Here is a 15,812-nt window from a genome sequence, read left to right as displayed (position 1 = left end):
GCCTAGTAGGGTTAGGGTTGGATTGGGTCAATAGGACTCCCAAACCCTATATCTTGGTCAAAGGTATTCTTGACCAAGGGATACCTTGTGATGGGGAAAATAATCCCACAAGTTAGGTGCGACACTTATCTCGTGCAACAAGTTGCAACATCACATGGTTTTGTGCCTAAATCAAAATAGTATTGCCACTCCTTAGAACAAGGTTGGCGAGTTCTAAGTACAAGTCTAATTTTCTAGAGGATGAATAGTCATCCTGCTACATCACCCTTCCTTGGGGCTGATTTGCCAAGTTAGGGGAGTTACGAATTTGCCAAGAAAGTAGTTAACCAACCAAGTTAGGGCGACGAGGTTGCCGAGGATTTATTGACCATAATATATGGAAGCCTAAAGTATTGACAATTTGGGTTAAACAGGGTATAAACCCTAACCCAAGGATAAAGGGTAAATAAGCAACTTAGCTTACGAAACCCTTGGGATCTTGCCAAATCGCGATTGATCCCGGATCAAATGTTGGATGTATTCGGAGAGAAGGATTCTCACCTTAGCAGTTGGCCATATAAATGACCACTGGAGTGCTTGTGTTTGTACACTTAGAAGCATTGTTTGTTCTTCTTTGCTCAAGGAACTAATGCTGGAAAATAACTAATGCTTCAGGTTGAAATCCTGGAGGGAGAGGCAGCATCAGTTACCTCCGACTGTCTGCCTCACCCTATCCAAGGGGGTTGTTAGTCGTGCAGAGTACGTGGACCGAACCCGTCGCGAGAGGTCTCTCCATGGGTACTACTTGGAACAGGAGGACGCCTGGGTGCCAGTGGGGGCTCTGGCCGTAAATCCCTTGTCTCCAAATCCTGCACAAGAGGCCAACATGACTCGAGATTGGATCTCGAGGCCCGCATACTAGTCAACGGGCAGAACTTGGAATAGTGATCCCTGAGGGTTGTTGGAATAGCCTTCGGGCGGATTATATGATGTATTCCAAAGACTGATAAATAAAGATCAAATGTTGAAAAGAAAACTTGCTTGACATTTTTTTTCTATGTCAGTGCCTAAGTTATGTGAAGCAACCAGTGATTAATTGGTTAATTAAGGAAGTTGTTTTTACTTGTCAAACTAAATGTGGTAGGTAATTAGATAACTAAAGCAACCCGAGGAAAGTGCGGTGGATGTGACTCTGGGTCCGTCCTACGGAAGGATGATCTCGATTCGCCGGAAACTTTTCTCAAAGGATTTGACAACGAGGTAACAATGACCTAGAATCATTAGGCTAGAGTCCCGATTTATAATGTTTTAGGGGAATGGAATGGGACTATGCCTTACGGGCAGAGAGGTCAAACTTCGCATCCCTCTCGTTTCCCATTCGCCTTGAACCAAGTGTAGTATAATTCCGCTTCGACCCTGATGTTTCTACACAAGTAGTTCGTTTGGGGTTCAATGCTAGCTACCATTCTAGGAACTTGACCATTAGGAAAATCCTAAGTGGGAATGGCCGGAATGCTTCCGCTTCGTGGCAGAATCGGGAAGACCTAGATCACAAACCCTGTGACATTCCTTGGGAGTGTCGGGCGGCGCTTTCTAGACTCTCTTCCCGATGGGCTGCTAAGACATGACCTCCAAGTGGACAGGGGGACACATTACAGTTGGTATCAGAGTGAACCAACAAAATCTAATATTTACAAGGGAACTTAATGAGGGAAAGTAGAGCAACGTTGCCGTTAAGAACATTTCCTTACTTATTTTCAATGCTGGTCTGCAGAGTTGCGAAGCATGGAACAAATTCTTGGTGTTCTAGGTTATGTTTATGACTGCAATGCGTGCTTCAGATTACCGACGGAGGCTAGATATGATGAATATCCTAGACCTCATCTACAATTCTTCACCTCTGTACGTGGAACAGAGATGGACGGGTGATTCAGGAATTTATTACATAGCTGCCCACCGACTTGCGTACCTTCGGACCAACTTGAAGAGAATCAAGTGGACGGAGAACTTAAAGATCATGAAGCTATTCATCTTTGTCGAGGCTCACACAAACGCAACCCTACATGTCGGTGGACAAAAGGTCAAGCAGAACAAGTATGTGTATGAGGAAGTGACTCGAATAATTCTTGCCGACGACAGAATCAAGGTGTTGGGACGTTATGAGAAGAACGGTTATCAAAGGAAGGGATACCCTAAGCTTCCTATGACCTAACGATTCCTGAAAATCCATGACCCCACTTCATATTATTACTCAGTTCCCGTAGCCGAATGTAACGCAATCCTATTCTCTCCAAATTGATGAGCCAATCAGCTCGTTCTACCTTCCCAAAAATAATTGTACTCGAAATATATATGCCCTTATGAATTAAATAGACTTTTTTTATCAATGACTGTCTTGGTTGTAAGTGTTGGTAAAGGAGTTAAGTGATTAGGTCACTTGGCTAAAAGCTGAACTGGGCATGTTAATGTAATGTGAGAAACGTTTAGCAAGTTTTTAATATAAATAATCTTAATGCCCAGGTGCAACCTCAAGTGTAGATTCCTAGTCCGACCCCTACACCAAGTACAGCTGTAATTCAGGAAAAGAAGTTTCTTCACAAACAAATCAAGCCACCTAAATTCGATGGTAAGGAAAGGACCGTCCAAACTAATGCCAAGATCTGGATTGAATCCATGGAGGATTATTTCGAAGCAGCAGGCACTGCACCCGCTAACCAAGCGATGCTCGCTAAATTGAAGCTTATCAGCGATGCAAGACTTTGGTGGAAGCAATGGTGCAGAGACCAAGGGATCTCGGAAGGGTCAGTTACTTTGGGAGAAGCTTAAAAGAGTTGTGCGAGGGAGATATCTACCACCTGCCTACCACACACAGAAGATGAACGAATTCTATGAATTAAAGCAGCTTGGACTATCCCTGGATACATACTATTCAAAGTTCATCTCTCTTTTGAAATACGCGCCACAAATGGATATGACACAACAAGTGTCAAAGTTTTGTGCCGAATTAAACCCACCCATAAACACTTGCCTGGAATCAATGCGCCCAACAGATCTACATGATGCGCTCATTTGAGCTGCACTCATAATACAGGAGGTGCAGACCAAGCCAAGAAATAACAGAACTTGGTCTTACAAGGATCGAAACAAGGGAGTATATTGGTCTCAGGCTAAGAGAGCGCAGGGCCAAAACCAGGCACAAAGGAAGAAAGCTAGGGCCAACGCTATCAATAACTTCATTCCTACCCAAGGTAATGACCACAATCTCCGTTGCTTCCATTGCAATGAGCCTGGTCACTTCAAGAGACAGTGTTCCAAGCTTAGCAGAGGACAACGTCAAGGGCCATTAGGAGCCGCTCATGGCCAAGGAGCCACCGTCAGGACCAGAGGGAGAACCTCCAATGTTGCCAACAAGGAGCTGTGTGATGAAAAAGACCCATCCATGGAAGCAGACATTGAGAGGGCAACGGTTCATGCCGCTCTTCACAAGAAAGGCCCGAATCGCCAATTCTCGGTGATTCAAACTCCTTCGGATTATCAAGGTAAAAGCTTCAAAACCTTGATTGATTGTGGCAGTACACATTCCTTCATTTCACCAGTCTGTGCAAAAAGATTAGGAATAGCCACAAAAGATGCACCTACCTTACTTGTGGAATTAGCAAATGGTCGTGAGGTCCCTTGTACCAGGCAAACTACTAAGGTGAAATTCTTACTGGGCGGAAAGTCGACTTCAGTCAGATTCAGGGTAATGAACCTAGGTGTCCATGAATGATTGCTCAGAATGGATTGGCTAATACCCAATGATGCCCACATTCATTGTGGAAAGGGCCTAGTCTCCTTTCGAAATTCTGAAGGGGAACTGGTCACAACTCAAGGAGAGGCTGGTAGGCCAAAAATTCAATTGGCCAAAGCAACACGGATAATAAAAGAAGTTAGGAAGGGGCTACCTGTCTATTTCATTAAACTAAATAAGCTAGATCATGATCAGGAAACTAGGGAAGAACCTTCATGGTTAAAGGAATACGCAAACGTATTTCCTAAAGAGCTAACAGAACTTCCTCCTCAAAGGGAAGTCGATCACGAAATCAAGCTAGTGCCAAGAGCTGCACCAATCGCAAAGAGACCATATAGGATGTCCATCCCGGAAGCGATTGAGCTGAAGGAGCAACTCAAGCAACTGTTAGACCAAGGCTACATCCATCCTAGCAGTTCGCCATGGGGAGCTCCAGTGCTATTCCAGAAGAAGAAAGATGGAACGCTTCGGCTATGCATTGACTACAGGGTGTTGAATCAATCAACCATTAAAAACAAATACCTCATTCCAAGAATAGACGAACTTCATGACCGTCTTCAAAGTGCGAAGATATTCTCTAAGATAGATCTCAGGTCTGGATATTATCAGATAAGGATCAAGGAAGAAGATATCCCAAAGATGACATTCAGCACAAGGTATGGACACTTTGAATTCCTAGTCATGTCATTCGTCTTGACAAATGCACCTGCTACCTTCAACAGGCTAATATAGGATATCTTTAGGCCCTATCTTGATGACTTCGTACTCATCTTCTTTGACGATACCCTAGTCTACTCCAAACAGGAAGAAGATCATGAACCCCAACTTCGCATCATCCTTGAGACAATGAGGAGACACAAGCTTTATGCCAAGAAGAAGAAGTGTACATTTTTCAAGCGACAAATTGAATATCTGGGATTCATTGTATCAGCGGAAGGAATTTCAATAGATCCGGCCAAGGTCAAAGACGTTCTGGAGTGGCCAACACCAACTTCTGTCAAAGAGATACATAGCTTTCTTGGATTGACAGGATGGTACAGGGTCTTTATCAAAAACTATGCTTTGATCAGCACCTCTGACTGATCTACTAAAGAAGCAAATATCAATTGTATGGTCACCTGTTGAACAGTCCAGCTTTGACAAACTAAAGCAAAGCTTGGTATCAGCACCCATCCTAAAACTTCCAGATCTTAGTAAGAAGTTTGAAGTGATAACTGATGCTAGCGCACTAGCCTTAGGATGTGTGCTTATGCAAGAAGGTCATCCTGTAGCATACTCTTCAAGGAAACTGAAGAGCCATGAAAGGAACTATGCTACCCACGATCTAGAACTGTTAGCTATCATCCATGCTCTCAAACTTTGGAGACATTCTTTTAGTGATAGTTTGAATAAAGGAAGACCCGGTCACACATTGTGACTGTTGGAGTTCCCATTTCTAGTCTCTCCCTTTCTTGCTCTTGCTCTCCCGCCATAGCTCTCGAGTCCAACCTTCGATCCATCACTCCCTTTCAACTGGTATCAGATCTTTGCTTTCTGACTCTTGAGCTTGGTTCGTGGCATTCTCAGCATCCCATCAACTCCCTACTTGCATTGGGTCTCCTTCCCAGCAGCCTATCTGACTCCTTCAAGCTCCTATCACTCCCCGGCTTTTCGAGCACCTTCCCGGCATTGTTGGGCACCTTCAGAGCATTACATCAGATGTATTTAATCATTTTCTTTAGGGTTTACTTCAGTTCTCAGGTCTCACATGCTGTAAACAAGATTGGGGCAGACACCATTGAAGCTCCCTTGCTTCATATCTCACTTGCCTTTGAACAAGATTTGATGGAGCTTGTTTGAGGCCTTCCTTGGCTTTAGCCGGACCCCTCCAAAGCTTGGCCACCAATTTTTGCAGCCCCACGACCAGCATTTACAGTTGGTGGAATCACGCAACCCTCCCATATGTGTCTTCAGCATTGACAGTCACAATAGCAGCTCTCCCCCTCCATTGGCACTTGGAAAGGCTCCATTTCGGACATATGAACATGCTTTGATGCTCGGTTTTGATGGTTGATGTGTTGGCATAGCATTTGGACTGATTTAACACTATTTTGGGACTGTCATAACAGTCCACATGCAGTTTATGACAGTGTTACACTGACATTTGATGCTACAGGTTGTTTGGCATTGTCATTTGATGCCTGGTTGGTCCCGTTTGATGCCCAGATGTTAGGGGAATGTATGCATATTGTTTGGCAACCATTTGAAGCTGATTTTGGTGTTGAAATTCTCAATTTCAAACAGTAAAGCACTGCTGTACACAATTGGGCTGAAGTCATTTTACTCATGTATACTTATGCCTATGCTTTTCGGGCTATGTTTCGGGCATATATGGTGATGTATTGACACTTGGGGCTCGATATAGAGCTTGGTTTTGATTCGGAATCATTGGTTGAGCTTGAGCTCACTTTGCAATTTGGATGCTCCGTCTTGGATGTACTTATGGCATGTATGTTGCTTATGTCTGACCGATCTTGACATGCTTAGCCTATGCCACTACTACATGCTAGTTACATTGTTTGGAGCCTATTGCTACTGGAGCTCGGTCACCTTGGATTCTCGGAGCTTACTTGAGCTATTTATTGGCTTGCCAGAGTTGTGTCTTGGGATGTACTTAATGTCTTACATACTTATGGATGCTACATACGAATGCTCTACCGCCTACATGTTCGGGATGTACTATTGATGTATTGTCTTGGACTTATGTCATTGGCACTGTTTCTTGCCTTTGCTTGAGCTCTTGAGCTCGTACATACGGATTTTGTGCTAGTGGGAGCATTCTTGAATGCTTATTAGACATTGAGCACGTGGTACTTTTATGCATTGAACCGTTACATGCTATTGAGCAGTTACAGACACTTGAGACTTTGGGACTTCTTACCTTTTGGGATGATACATCATATGTCTTGGTTCACTGTATGCTTATGAGCTAAGTCTCAGTTTTGGATCCGTATCTTTGTGAACTGACACCTACTTGTGTCAAGTTTTGGTAGTGGTAGGAACACTTTGCCCCGTTGCCTGGGGGTGTGCCTACTCACTAGCAGATGTTTGTATGACATACTTGGGTGTTGGATTCATGCTTATCGACTGTCATATGCTTATGCTATGCCCGCATGATGCCAACTTTGGTCTTAGCAGTATCTGATTGCCTTGGGATCCGATTTTGGCAATGTTAGCTCTCTTTTACTGAAATCTGAAATTTATTATAGCAAGCATATATGTATGGACTGACATGGATTTTTCATGTTGAAACACTTTGAAATAATATACTTTCACTAGTACTTGGTGGGCAACAGCTTTGGTTCCACTTTCTTCGCCATTTTTTCTCTATTTTTGTGATTTTTTTGTCATTTTCTGCAGTAAATAGCAAGCAGTTTTGAACTGTCTACAGTATTCCAGCCTGCAATATGGCGAGTTCGTCCACTGATCATGATATTTTCAACATCACCAAGCTTGATGGTACAAATTACTCTTATTAAAAGAGCCAGATTTGGCAGGTGTTGGTGTAGAAATCGCAGATCAAACCTTTGAGGTTAAGCGGGCATCCGCCTGTAACTATGCCAGATGAGGAATGGCTTGAGCTTTATGAGTTATGCAAGTCCACTATTGTATTGTCTCTCATAGAATAGGTTCACTATAATGTCTTTGAGGAAGAACAGAGTGCATGGCAGTAGTGGAAAAAGATCAAAAATCTCTATGACAAGAAAAGTCCAGCGAGTCAGATGTATTGTGGTTGAAGCAGCTTATGGATCTGTGCATGAAGGAGAATGTGACTATGTTTGCCCACTTGAGCCAGTTCCATGCTATACTCAAGAACTTGACTTCGCAGGACATCACTTTTGCAGAGGATATCACTCCTCTTTTTTTTCTTGGTACTCTTAATGAGTCATGGGATGTATTTCGCACTGCATTATGTGCCTCTACTGCTACCTTGAAATTATCTGATGTTGAGAGTGCTCTTCTGCAGGAAGAGGTTAACCGTAAGAATTTGGATGCCTCTCGTGTGTCTCATGCTATGACAGTTAGAGGTAGGAATGATGGATATGGAAAGCATGGCAGTGGTAGTGGCCGTGGACGGGATTGGGAAGTCACGTAGCAAATCCCGTGTGGCAAGAATGCAAATGTTACTTGTCACCATTGTGGGAAAAAAGGGCCATATTAAGCCACAATGCCATGAATTGCGCAATGAAAGGTGCAAAGATAAGGGGAAAGACAAAGTGCAGGATAAGTCTTCTGATCGCAGCATAGTACCTGCAAAGTCCAGTGTTAAAATTGAAGAGATCAATGTTATGCAGCCTGAGAATGTTGATGATGATGATTATATCCTAGCAGCTTCTTCCAGTGCTTCGCAGATGACAGAGATACACTCTATGTATGCACAGTGTTGGCTCTTGGACTCAGGTGCGTCCTTTCATGTGACACCTTGCCGAGAGTGGTTTCATTCATACTGTACTATTTCGGGTTCTGTGCGCTTGGGTGATGACAGTTCTCTTGATATTGTGGGCATTGGTGATGTTAGGTTGCAGTTTCCTTTTGGTAGCAGTTTTGTTATACAAGATGTACGTCATGTACCTGCTTTGACACGCAAGACAGCTTGATGACGCAGGATATCATGTATGTTTTGGAGACTCTGCATGGAAGATCACTCGTGGCAGACTTGTGATTGCGAGAGGTGCCAAGGCTGGCAGTCTCTACCCCTTGATTGTATCAACTTCTTCCCTTGATCATGTTTTGTCTGTGGGTTCTATCCCACATGTATCTCTTTGGCATGCCCATTTGGGCCATATGTCTTTGAAGGGAATGAAAATTCTTTTTGGTTTGCAGTACTTACCGTCCCTTGATTATGCATATTTTGATTCATGTGAGCATTGTCTTTATGGCAGGTAGACTAGGTCTACGCATAAGAAGTCTGGTAGGCCACGCATGAGTGAGCCCTTGGCATTAGTACATTCGGATGTCTGTGGGCCCATGCCTTGTCAGTCTATGGGTGGTGCAAAGTATTTTGTTACGTTCATAGATGATTTTTCACGGAAAGTTTGGGCTTATCCCATTAAGTTGAAATCTGATGTCTTGGCTATGTTTCAGAGATGGCTTGCATTGATTGAGAACCATTCTGGGTATAGGCTGAAATGCCTAAGGATAGATAATCGGGGTGAGTATGTCTCACGTGCTTTTGAGCAGTTATTGGATGAGAGGGGTATTAAGCATCAGTTGACCGCCCCCTACACCCCTCCCAGAATGGTTTGGCTGAGTGGATGAATAGAACCATCCAGGAGTGTGTACGCAGTATGCTTAGCCATCCATGCCTACCACAGAGCTTTTGGGCTGAGGCAGTTAGTACAACTGTGCATGTCATAAACAGATCACCCTCTAGTGGTTTGGATTTCCAGGTTGCAGAGGAGGTATGGACTGGAAAACCTCCCTCTTATGCGCATCTTTGTGTCTTTGGATGTGAGGCATTTTGCCATGTGCCCAAGGACAGGAGAAGTAAGCTTGATCCCAAGAGTGTCAAATGCATTTTCCTTGGTTATAGGGATGCAGGCAAGATGGGTTACCGTCTCTGGGATCCGCATGTGCGGAAAGTCATCCGCAGTCATGATGTAGTCTTCCATGAAGACAAAATGCATAGGCAGCCTGAGAGAGTTGTTGAGATCCGCAGGGTCATATTTCAGGAGGAGCCAAGAGCTCCCGCACAGCCAGTTGGACAGCCTACAGCTGCAGATGCTCATGGTCAAGGTGTTGGACAGGCAGCTAGGCAGGCAGCAAAGCCTGCCGTGAGACGTTCTACTAGAGACAGACGTCCACCTGATAGATTTCAGCCCTCAATGCATTATGTCTTGGTTACAGATACAGGAGAGCCTTTCACCTATGATGAGGCTATGCGTAGGGGTGACAGTCACTCCTAGGAGAGAGCTACGCAATCTGAGATAGACTCCCTTCATAAGAATGACACTTGGTATTTGGTTTCCTTGCCTACGAGCAAGAAGGCTTTGCCATGCAAGTGGGTGTACAAGCTAAAAAGTACCCCTGGACACCCCAAGCCGGCATACAAGGCTAGATTGGTAGCAAAGGGTTTTAAGTAGGAGCATAGTGTGGACTTTGACGATGTCTTTTCTCCTATGGTTAAGATGACCACCCTGCGCTTAGTCTTCGCTTTGGTTGCTGAGCTTGACTTGGATTTATACCAAATGGATGTCAAGATGACTTTCTTACATGGGGACTTGCATGATGAGATTTATATGGAGCAACCTAAGGGCTTTGCAGAACGTGGCAGGCAGCACCTAGTGTGCAAATTGAAGAAAAGTCTATATGGCTTGAAGCAGGCACCTAGGAAGTGGTATCATAAGTTTGATGCCTTTATGTAGTCACACGGCTACAGCCGGAGTGCTATGGATGCGTGTCTTTACACGAAGAAAGCACGTGATGGTTCTTTATTGATTTTGGTACTCTATGTGGATGATATGCTTATAGCAGGAAAATCTCATGATGAGCTAGATGCTCTTAAGGTTCAGCTCAAGAAGAGCTTTGAGATGAAAGATCTAGGACAGGTCGCTCACATACTTGGTATGTGCATTAAACGCGATAGGCATCAGGGACTCCTTTACTTGTCACAAAGGGAGTACATTCATAAAGTCCTTGAGCGCTTCCGCATGCAGGACGTAAAGCCTATTGGATGTCCATTGCCTTCTTATGTGAAGGTATCACAAGCTGATTGTCCGCAGACAGATGAGCAGAGAGCCGAGATGGCCAAGATTCCCTATGCATCCGCAGTGGGCAGTCTTATGTATGCCATGATAGCCACTCGTCCAGATATTGCCTTTACAGTTGGTGTTGTGGCACGCTATATGGCTACACCTGGCAAGAAGCATTGGGATGCCATGAAGGGTATCATGAGGTACCTGAAGGGCACTACAGATATGTGCATATGCTATGGCAGCCAGGATACAGGAGTCATGGGATACACTGACTCTGATTATGCAGGACATGCAGATAGTAGGAAGTCCACTTCCGGCTATGTATTCATCTATGCTGGAGGTGTTGTTTCTTGGATATCCAGGGTTCAGAAATGCACGGCCCTTTCTACTACAAAGGTCGAGTATGTTGCAGCCACACTGAGGCTTGCAAGGAGGCCATTTGGTTGGGTCATTTAGTTACTGACCTTGGTATTGATGCTATTCCTACACTGCATTCGGATTCTATGAGTGCTATTCAGTTAGCCAAGAATCCGGTCTTCCATGTGAAGACGAAACACATTGAGGTGAGGTATCACTTCATACATGGGGTCGTTGAGGACAAGTCTATTGATCTTGTCAAGATCTCAAGTGACCAAAATCCTGCAGATCTGCTCACGAAAAGCCTCTCTATAGAGCGCTTTGCCTTCCTCAGGAGGTTGATGGGTGTGGGATGAGATGACGTCTTTCCTCATCCTATTGTACATGTGTACATGTTGTACTGTCTTTTTTCTTTTTCTTTTCACTCCTCACTGGGGCAGATTCACCTTTAAGTGGGAGGTTGTTGGGGGTAAAGGCGCCTCTGCCTAGCCACCCGCACATTGCAGGTGGTGGGCACCCATCACCGTCACTTTATTCTTTATTCTTTTAGTGATTGTTTGAATAAAGGAAGGCCCGATCACACATTGTGACTGTTGGAGTTTCCATTTCTAGTCTCTCCCTTTCTTGCTCTTGCTCTCCTGCCATAGCTCTCAAGTCCAACCTTCGATCCATCACTCCCTTTCAATCTTCAAGGCCATTGGGACTCAACTCTGTTTTAGTACAACTTACCATCCCCAAACTGATGGTCAAACAGAACGAGTCAACCAAGTCATTGAAGATATGCTTAGGGCACACTGATGTCGCAAACCCAAAAAGTGGATTCAATATTTGCCACTGGTTGAGTTTGCCTACAATACTTCCTACCAACAAAGCATTCAGATGACCCCTTTTCAAGCATTGTATATATGAGAAATGCGGGATCTAGAGCATGGCAAAAAACGGAAGCTATGGAGGATGAAGAAATAAGTGTAGACTCATGATGGAAAGGACACTGTTTGTTACACAAGTGAATTAGGTTCCAAGATTGAGACTTGGACTCATAAACACAATCTTGTGTATGTGGACAATGACATTGACACTTTAATGAAATGAAAAGAGTACTATCATTGCTTCAGAAAAGGAAGCAAGTACAATGCTTTATAGGAAAGTAGGAAACTGCAGTAGGCACCATTGTGCATATGGGATAAGTTAGCCTGCATGTCCTTGACCCTGAGATTCCATACAAAGAGGCTGTTTGAGTGTGATTGCTGATTCTCAACACCCCTCCTCAATCACAACTAGGAAAGGCACAGAGTGTGTAGAGGCTGTAATGAGAACCACCTGCAAAGTGTGGGCATACCACAGACATGGCAAAACACCAAAGGCTGTTGCAGAAAAAGCTAAGTGTGGGTACCATAAACATGGTGGACATCCAGAGGCTGTAACAGGGGCCTCACAAAGTGTACAGGAACTGTAATGCCAAGTTACATAAGGAGTTTACAAAGCTTATGGCAGGAAGCATTAGGGCAAGGAAAATACAAGGCTATTAAAACAATCTATCAGAATTATGAGAATACAAGGACTGATGAGTCTTGTCCTTCCGATCCTGGTGGTCTTCATCTTCATCTTCTTCTTCCTTTGCTCCATTTTCTTCTTCTAACAGTGATGCCTGGATATCAACAAGTTCAGGATTTGGCATGTTGATTAAAGTTGTTGATACATTATTATATTCAGGAGGCAAGCTCTTAAGTAGAACACCGATGCAAACATCTTCATCCATTTTAATGTTGATTCCTGCAAGTTGGGTTAGGAGTCCTTCCATGTAATTAAGATGTGTGGCAAGTGATGTGCTGGACTTTATTTCAAGCCTGAAGAACTCAATCAGGAGACCATACTTTGATGATTTAGATTGTGCACCGAACAGGGTGTCAAGTCTTTTCCATGTATCCTGTGAGGTCTCACAGTTATCCACATGATGAATATAACTATCGTCTAGCTCCAGTTTAATAATGGCCTGAGCTCTGTCATCATTCTTTTGCCAAGTAGTTGCAAGGTCCGCGTCCCGAGGTTTCTTTTCTTTGCCATTTGTGATGGCCCAGAGACCCTTCTTCATCAGGATGAGCTTGATGCGGGTTTGCCAAGTGTGGAATCCGACTCCTTTGAATCGAGCATTTGGAGAGTCTTTGCCCATGTTAGATTTACGGGAACAGTAGCAAATCAACTTCAGACTTTATTAGATTTGAGCAACAGAAGAATTGATTGAGAGACACAAGTGCTAAAAAGCACTAACTGAGTGTCAATGAATATCAAATCTGCAAAAGTCTTTTACTCCAAGTGATCTTCCCCTTCTTGATTTGATGCTGATGCCTTCAGATCTGAGTGACAGTACTTTAATGAACTTCAGAGAGTATTGCTCAGTGATTAAAATCACTGTTGATAACTTCAGTGAGAGAAACAGTGAAAAATGTCAAGATTTTGAAGCTTTTGGCTATGGTGGAATTAGGGTTTCTGAGACAGGGGCCTGGTTTTTTGCTGATTGCAGGAGCTACAGTGGATCATTTTCAAAACTTTTTATATGCCTAGGAAGCTGATATCATGGGCTACAAAAGCCCTATCATGATGATCAAAATCGTGGTCAGTATGCAGCACACAGACACGTCGAACAGCAGCAGGCGCATTTCTAACAGGAATCCGCGATTTGCGCAATGCTGAAGCCAGGGAGCAGCAATGTCATTAAAAAATCGTGCCAGGATGAAGCGCCTTGAGCAGAGGAACAACTCTCCAGAAGAAATCGTGGGCTGAAATGGCCTGGTTGAAGAGTTATGGAAGCTCCAAGCAAGGTAGGTCATGTCTGGCTATGGCAGACACAGAGCAGAGATTGGGGATTTTCACAATGCTGAGCTCCAGATGGTCCAATGTCCTGGATTGATGTGATACAGGGAAGCTTTATGAGTTGGGGAATACTTTTCCAGAAGGAAGCTCCAAGAGATTTGACCTGTGGAGTGAGATATAAGCAGTTCAATCTGACAGGGTGCTGCTGGCTATGGCTGCCATGGAAGCTTCAGTGAGAGTAGAGTTGGGAGATGAAGTCATGAGCTGACATTGAGCTAGACTGAGGTTAAAAAGAATCAAGAGAGGCTAGACAAGCAATGCCATGCCCAACTGGGCTCTGATACCGTGTGAGAAATGCGGGATCTAGAGCATGGCAAAAAACGGAAGCTATGGAGGATAAAGAAATAAGTGTAGACTCATGATGGAAAGGACACTGTTTGTTACACAAGTGAATTAGGTTCCAAGATTGAGACTTGGACTCATAAACACAATCTTGTATATGTGGACAATGACATTGACACTTTACTGAAATGAAAAGAGTACTATCATTGCTTCAGAAAAGGAAGCAAGTACAATGCTTTATAGGAAAGTAGGAAACTGCAGTAGACACCATTGTGCATATGGGATAAGTTAGCCTGCATGTCCTTGACCCTGAGATTCCATACAAAGAGGCTATTTGAGTGTGATTGCTGATTCTCAACAGTATGGGCACGACTGTCGTAGTCCTTTAAACTTTTTGGATCCAACCTTGAGGATTGAAGCTTCAAAGTAGATGCTGGAAGACATGGATGACCAAATCAAGTCAATAAGACAGGATATCCAAGCTGCCAAGGAAAGACAGAAGGCTTACACGGACCTGAAACATCAAGACAGATCCTTCATTGAAGGTGATATGGTCTTCATTCGTGTACGCCCAAAGAAGAGTTCCCTATCCTTGGGTGAATGCAAAAAGCTAAGTCCAAGGTATTGTGGACCCTACAAGATTCTCAAGTGCCTAGGGCCTAATGCTTATCCCTGAAAACCTAAAAGATCATAATGTATTCCGTATCAACCTACTGAAAAAGTATGTGCCTAACCCTAGTCACATGCTTGATTATCAACAAGTTGTAATGCCTAGCCAAGGAGTCCTTGAGCTACGGCCTGATAGGATCTTAGATGTTAGGGAGAGGCATTTGAGATCCAGGACCTTGAGAGAATACCTCGTCTAGTGGAAAGATTATCCCGAAGAGGATGCCACCTGGATGGATGAAAGTACTCTCAACCAATAATACCCCCAGTTCTTCTCGAGATGAGGACATCTTGATTCCTCTAAGGGGGAGAGAATGTAATATTTCCGTAATGAAATATTAAATGACCCTAGACCTTGCACACCCCGTACAAAAAGCAACCCAAAGTAATCTCCCACAACGACAAAAGTTGATGGCTAAGTGCTCCCTCCGCGTGCATCAACGAACTCCAGTCCGCGTTGCGCATAAGAGACTGTGGCCAAAACCTGTAAGCCTACCCAGGAACACCCCTTCACAAGGGGGAAAAGGGATAATGGATAAATTTTTGGCAAATTTTTTTATGGATAAACTCCCCTCCCCTTCAGCCGTTGCATGGCGGGGGAGAGAGAGTGTGAGAAGAGCTTGAGTGTGGAGTAGGAGAGCATGGGGGGAGGAGGCATGCAACTTGCCATGTGTATGGCTATCCCCCCCCCCCCCCCTCTTCAATCTATATGACCCCCCCTCAAGCTTCAAAGGGGGGGGAAGGAGATCGTGGAGCTACTGCCCTGTGGATCGCGCTGTCGCCCGCCACACTGCCACGCTGCCAGGCCACACCTCCAGGTAGCTACACCTCCACCTTCATCATCATCATCATAATTATCATCATCGTCGTCGTCCTCGTCATCATCTTCACCTCCATCCTCGTCATCTTCCCAATCATTTTCTCTCTCCACGTCACTTCCCTATGACAGAAGCTTGGAAGCTTCTAATTAGAAGCTTCTATTTAAGCCTCCATAAGCCTTGTTCTCCCGTGCCGTCCCCAGTTTTTTTAAAAACTGTGACTACAAGGTGTGTGTCCTGTGTGGAAGAGGAGATCTCGGACTGAGAGACTTCGAAACCCGTGAGTAAACCAAGGGGGAGTTGCTGCGAGGAAAT

Source organism: Lygodium microphyllum, chromosome 18, assembly GCF_053477565.2.
Source record: "Lygodium microphyllum isolate KBCC chromosome 18, Lygodium_microphyllum_v1.1.10, whole genome shotgun sequence".
NCBI lineage: Eukaryota > Viridiplantae > Streptophyta > Polypodiopsida > Schizaeales > Lygodiaceae > Lygodium > Lygodium microphyllum.
The sequence above is the reverse complement of the archived record's forward strand: the minus strand, read 5'-3'. Positions refer to the sequence as shown.